Source organism: Frieseomelitta varia, unplaced genomic scaffold (genome assembly GCF_011392965.1).
Source record: "Frieseomelitta varia isolate USP_RPSP 00005682 unplaced genomic scaffold, Fvar_1.2 scaffold_816, whole genome shotgun sequence".
Classification (NCBI taxonomy): Eukaryota; Metazoa; Arthropoda; class Insecta; order Hymenoptera; family Apidae; genus Frieseomelitta; species Frieseomelitta varia.
The window spans coordinates 317,524-324,502 of NW_025110608.1; the positions used below are offsets into that span (position 1 = coordinate 317,524).

General features: G+C 41.7%; 1 protein-coding gene across 2 annotated transcripts in view; it reads right to left on the reverse strand.

The window, feature by feature from the left end:
- Positions 1-3,477, reverse strand: part of LOC122536221 (class A basic helix-loop-helix protein 15-like) — a 36,156-nt gene extending 32,679 nt beyond the window's left edge. The window contains exon 1 of one of the 2 annotated variants that reach the window (XM_043668406.1): positions 2,965-3,477. The gene's annotated coding sequence lies outside the window, so the exon portion shown is untranslated. Of the gene's footprint in view, positions 1-2,832 lie in introns of both variants that reach the window. The other variant, XM_043668408.1, reaches the window with a different exon arrangement.
- Positions 3,478-6,979: the final 3,502 nt, after the last annotated feature.

The window sequence follows — 6,979 nt, forward strand, 5'->3', positions numbered from 1 at the left end:
TTTTCTTTTTTCCTTCTCGTCAGTCGCGAACGTAAATATACCGAGCGAATCGATATATCGATAGACGTAGCAACGCGTTCGCCAGTCATTATTGTCGATTCGAATTCATGAATGAAGGAAGAAGTGCTTGAAAAGGGCACAAAGAAACGACTCGCACACGACTAGCGGGATTTTCTTCCTTTCTCCCTCGTCTGTTATTGCTTCCTTTCGCTTTTCTTTTTTTTTTTTTTTTTCCCCCTCCCTCGTTAATCGCGGCATTCGCGGGATTATCAGTCTAATCGAACGTTCCGGTATTTTTAGTCTCTGCCAATTGCGCAATCGTCTCGAAGTTCGAGCTGGATCCTCGAAATATCGGAGGGTGATTTAAAACGATAGCATCAAGCACATTCCGACTCCCAGATTCCTCTAAACATGTTCTAAATAATGTTCTGAAACGTCGGGAGTCGGTGCTCGACTCCTTGTTCCTCTCTTGTCCTCTCTATTTTCTTGTCCGCTCGGATTTTCGTTTCTTTCTGTTTATATTTAGAAGATCAACGAGCGAACGAAGCATCGGCTTAGTTCGCAAAATGCCGAGCTTTCGCGCGTCGAACGGGGAACAGTTTTTGATCGAATTTAACAATGACGACGGGAAGATTGAAAATTTAATAGATAGTCAGATACGAGTTCAACGATCTGACTAGAACGTAAAATACCGAAATGCTTCCTACACCTAAAATCCTTTCTTCCGAGAGTCTGTCGATTGCAAACGAAACAACAACGTTATCCCTCGAAACTCTCTCGTCATTTTCCTCAGAAACGTCTCTCGCCACCGTCGATGCGAAACAGAAAATAGGGAAAATGATCGCACTCATTGCTCGCGTCGAAAGCTTGCAAGTTGTCGAGTTTTTCAAAGGAGACCTCTGCATTTCGAGAGTCACGCGGCTCGGGAATTTCGCGTGGTCGGGAACGAGAGCTGTTCAGGGAATTCCAGTGTTTCCACGGGATTCGCGTGGTTGAGTCAAGCGTATCACGCGCGTAGGACGCGTCGAACGAAAAAAGGAAGGAAGGAAGGGAAAAGAATCTCCAGCACGCGACGGAAAGCGCACGAGGCAGATAATCCGCGAGCGAGCGAGCGCGTTTCCATTTCCCATTTCCATCGGGGCGAACCCGATCGTCCGCGAGTCCTCGCCGAGTGTTACGAGGTCACATCCGCGTGCCGAGCGGCCGTATTCGTCTCCGCGTGCGCGTCCACGCGCCGCTTTTCTCGCCGCGGCGATTCGAAAGTCAAAACAAATCGTACGGGCTTCGAATGCAGCTCGAAACGGCTTCGTCGTTCGTTCGTTCGTTCGTCCCTCCCTCCCCGGAGCTCGTTCGTGCAACGATTGGGAAATCGTTTCTCTCCCCGATTGGTTATCGATCTGGAATGCTCTGACAATCTATCTGATAAAGATATACGACTGGCAAGAATGTTTCTCTCTGCTATGGCGCGCGAGTGAGAGATTTCTCGATCGGACGCAAGCGTGTTCCTGGTTTTACCGAACTTTCGTTATTATTATATATAATCCTCTTGCCTTGCAGTTCAAGGATAGCTTCCAGTTGTCTTACACTATAAATCCTACATGTACTTGTGTATACTAATATGGTACTTAAACCAAGTTAAATGTAACTTTAACTACAAATCGTGAATTTCCTTAACACTGAAACACACGGAAATTTTATTAGATTTTCCATTCCATTCGCGGCTGCTCCTCCGCCCGAGCTTTCGTTTTTTTTTGTATTTGTTACCGGAAGAGAAAACCAATGCCGCCAATCTGATCTTGAAACAGTTAACGTAAAGTATGCGATTGCTGGTGCATACAACAAGCCCGTGCTAAGCTTATGCGTTTTAAAAAATGCTGCAAGTGGCAGCTGCTAAATCAGCGGAAAAATGAATTACACGTACAAAACGAGCGATCAATGTTGGAATTAAACTACGGAGTTACTTCAAACGTGCGTTGCAATTTAAGAAACAGGGCAACACACTTGCATACGAAAAGCAAAACGCTTGACAGCGGATCTTTCGATTCGGGGAATCCCTGAATCTTCTGGTGGATGGTCTTTGAGTGTCGCAGACTAGATTCTAGCTCGACAAACTCTTCCATTGTATAATCGGCATAAATGCGACGAGGATGTAAAAAAAATTAACTTGCCAAGGAAGAACGTTTAAACACGAGATGTTGAAAACGAGTTGTCCAATATATTAACGAACCAAGTGAATTTTAATTAATGAAAAGCCTTCGTTCGCGTGAAGCGGTGACGCGCCACCGAGAAACAGCACTGTCCTGAACATTAGTCACTTGATATTTACCACACGATGTAACATTCGAGGAAAAATACACGCGGCGCGCGATATATTCCACTCTCGTTCGACTACTATTTTCGTTCTTCCGGTTTGCTATGACAACTCTGACTTTACCAAATGTTAAACTCCGAATTCTTCGTACGCATTATTTATATGTTCGGATCGGTCAATGCTTGATTCGAATAACATATACATTTTGGAAGAGCATCAACAACAGACGTAACTGGCTTGGAAAATCTCGAAGATGATCCCGGCATCGTGAAACGCTTCTCCCCTATGACGGTTTGCAGGAGATCCCACCTTTGCGCGGGTTTCGCAAAAGCCGCGCAGCAACAACGGGAGTGCGTGATGAAGAAAGTTTCAGAACGGCGGAGACTCGTTCGGGAAAACTCTCACGATCGGATTGGTATAGGAGAGCAGGGACAGAGCAGCGGGCGAGATCAGGGAAACACGAGAACGAAAGAACCGGCGCAGAGGAGAGGAAAAGTAAATCGCGAGGAACGATATCGTACTCGTCCGATACACGCGCGGGCCCGTATCCAATTAAATCGTGCACAATGAACCCACGAACGATGACGCACACGTATTCCCGGCGCTGTCGTTTCGTCCGCGCGGATCTTGCTTTCCGCCAGTCTGCTGTATACCGTTAATTGTGCTCGATTCGATTTCGTCCGGGGCTTCCTCGAATCAACCCCGGGCCTAGTTCTCTCTCCCTCTCTCCCTCTCTCTCTCTCTCTCTCTTGTTTCTTTCTTTCTTCCTCGAAAACGGAAAGAGAAAGACAGTCGCACGTCGCAATAGACGGGTGCAAACGGCAGCCGATATCGTCGAGGCGTTCGAGAAAGAACGAACGATCCCTGGATAAAGAACTGGTTGCTTGGTCAAAAGTAGATAAGAAACGTCGACAGGGTTGGACAAGACGACGACGACACTTCACTCTCAAACTATCTTTCTTTCTTTCTTTCTCTTTCTCTCTTTTTTTCTTTCTCTATCTCTCTGTCGCGCGAGATACGATCTGTACACGATCTGAATCGGCAAAGACGACGACCGCGGTTTTAATACCACCCGGCTCGACAAATCGGGATCGATTGCGGAGTTCGAACGCTTGGCACAAGTAGTCTCGGCTGACCGAACGCCCGATCCGGACTGACTATAACTGTAAACCATCACTTGTCGCTGCCAAGCTTGCCCCCACCGGGCCGCCCGCGAAACGGATCGTTCCCCACTTCGTTCGCTGGCATGCCACGCCGCCGTTGCCTCGTCGCGCCACGCCGCCGTGGTGTTCTCCGGCTCCAAACCAGTTCTCGATGCGCTTCGCCACTTCTACCTTCTACGTCGGCTCTGCCTCAGAAGCGTTTTCCACCTGCTGCCGCCGCCGTAACCAAACAGAGCCAACGCACGACACGGCCTTTCCACCTTGAACCGGCTCCGGCTCCGAAAAAAAACAAAAGAAAGAAAAAAAAAAAAAAACGCCGGCTCACTTTGGCTCTCTTCCCTCTGCTTGCGAGACACTGCGTATCTTAATTCTGACGAATTTATTCCGAACGCGGATCGGCGTTTCTGCGACGCCGCAGTGCTTGAAAATGACTCGAACGTTCAGCCGTTCATCAGGTGGAAAGCCGATCGTCACTTTGTCACGATCTCCTTGAAAATTTTGTTCCTTACAATTTCTTGACTCTCGATCTCTACTATCTCGAACATTCCCAATAATAAAACGTACGATCGTCGATAAAATAATCGATTTATTTGCTATGTATTCTTCTGTACACTTTTATGAGCAATAATTCCAAGAGTTTTGATGGCTTTTCTTAAAGTGGTGTAACACACGAGTGCATTTATAATCCTGTGCATTGCGTGCAAGATACCAAATCTTTTCTGAAAGTAGCTGTCATTGAAATGAAATACATAAAAATATATATATTTCATACGAATGATCTGAAATACATACAGGGTGTTTCGTAACTTGTGGAACGCCTAAAAATAATGAAAAGGAGTCATAAAAATATATGTCTTCGTTTATGAGATATAATTTTCTGTTTTAATCACTTTTACAAAAGATGCTTGAAATGACCAGCTTGCATTTGAAGACAAGCCTGCATTCATCTGGTTACTCTCTCTATCATTCCTGGTGTTTCTCGAATTTGTCGGAAGCCTTGCTCTATTCTATTTCGTAATATTTCAAGCATTTTCAATCGATGTTGCGTATACAATAGATTTTAAATGTCCCCACAAATGAAAATCTAATGGATTCAAATCCGGAGTACGAGCAGGCCATGCAATAGGACCTCCACGACCAACCTATTTATTTGCAAAGTGTTGATTCAAAAATTGCCTAGCCACTCGGCTAAAATGCATGATGGAACTCCGCCGCATGTATATACATCTATCGACGTATTTTGGAGTAATCATATATTAACAGTAGAAGTACCGACGAAAAAATATAATATTTATAGCAAAGAAATTCAAGCACATGGTACAAGAGAAAATTAATAATTCAATATAAAGGATACAAGCTTCTATTAATATATTTTATTAAAAGTCACTCGAGTATAAAGTACACTGCTGCAACTATGTGACATTTCCATAGAAAATTATAAATTAGTCATTTTGACCACTTTTGTTAAAGATATACTTTTTTCAGACGTACATAATACACTTTAGCCATCGAGACGAGCTTTTTCTATTTTTTTTTTTCTAGTTTTTCTATTCTTTTTACAGTGGAATATTTGTAAGAAGGATAAGAAGTTACTGTGTCTTTCTTAATCTATTCCAATTCTGCTATAGGCATAACTGTTAATAACTCTTAAAAATTAAAGATTAAAGTTTGAAAGTTTGAAATCTTGTCAAAATGTTACCAGGAAATTTAGAAGAGATTCTATCTCAAAATAAATCAAAACGGAAAATGATTCGATTCGAAAGGATTAATTAGAATTCGTTAATTTATGTATTACTCGAAAATTATTTAAATAATACCAGAATTATTTAAAGGGTGTCTATAAGAGTTTTATAAGTCTTAACCCTTTGAATTATATAATATTGAGTTACAATGTGTCCATAGGTGTTGCAGTCTTGACCCTTTGAATTATGTATCCTAATGTGCCTGTAGGAGTTATAATCTTTAACCCTTTCAGTTATATAGTATCGATTTAATTATGCTCTCACTCTCGGAAGTAGTAGTAATCCCTTGGAGTGTAAATTTGAAGTTTCGATTGTAATCCTTCAAAAATCGAAAACTAACAAATACAAATTATACAATACAATTCTTTACATCTGACACGATGTAACGTGTGACAATAACTAACGTTTACCAAAGACTGCGAAGAAAATCGTGAGGCAAGCTGTTAAAAAATATCATTTATTGGTATTTAAAGATGATGTTTAAAGTGATACTATGAGATCATTAAGATTGCAAATTATGGACAGATGATACTTTCATTTGCGCTCGTACAGAGACTATAACGCGTTTATAATTTCATTTCTCGAGTAAAACTATCAAATAGGTCAAAATTTCACTGTTGATTTGTAGCTTCGATTCAATTCTCTGATTTTCCTGAAAATGCCAATTTTCGTGTATTTTTATAAGGCTATGCCAGTTCACACAGAATCCAATCTTTCTCGCGATTAAATCGTATCAAAGACGAACGTGTTCGTCTCGATAAAACAAATGAAACGCGCTGCGATGGAGCTTTATTTATTCGAAAATCGACGATGGTTAATACAGTTGAAATTTATCGATAACCCGTTATCTGTCGACTTGCCGTTTAAATGATAGAGGTTCGTGTTCAGATAAGTGGATACGATCGATAAGAGTTTCTGTTAATCAGGCATTAAGTAATTGGAGAATGATAGGAGGTGATCAAAATCTGAGTAGTTGTTCATCTGAAATGCGAGAAAGACAGCCTGTGAGAAACTATAAAAATACAATTACCACAAATACGGATAAGAGAATGATAAAAGTAAAAAGGAAAAGAAGAAAAAGAAAAAGAAACAGATAAAACGGAGAACTTTAGAAAAATTGTTATATCTCGACTTCGAATGATCATAATTGCAAAATGATTGCGTCAAGTATAAAAAAATCCGTTCGTTGTGTATTATCTTCTCTGATCCTTCAATTACAGACTGCAATAGTTTATTGAAAATTTCATCGAACTTTAGTGTATTTAATTTTTTTTTATCTCGCATATAACAGCAAAAAATTAGCAATAAAATTAGATGAAAATTGCCAAGAAACGAAACCATTCGAGAATTGATAGTGCAATTAATATCAGATAACACAAGAAAATTTCCACACTTCCTGACTATCGATTTTCGTAACGACATTGTACGCGAAAGCGATTTCGACTGTCTTCGATTGCTCTCGAGTACGAAATAAAGGGCTGGCTCGTGATGCATAGGATGAAGCGATTTACGCGCCGGGGAAAGTAAGGATTACGTTCGAGACACGGGCATTAAGATAGAAGGTTTGTGTAGCTCACTGGAACAGCAAAGGCTCGTTTAGACGCGCTTAGATACGGCTGATCGTCTTTCAAACATGTGTGGAACGACGTTGAATCGTTTTCGAGATCTATGGTTTCAGGCATTACGCGGCTCTGAATCCACGTGCACCGATTTAAATACCGTTTCTTCAACCCTTCGGTTGCAGCGGGTACTCTTGAAACCGA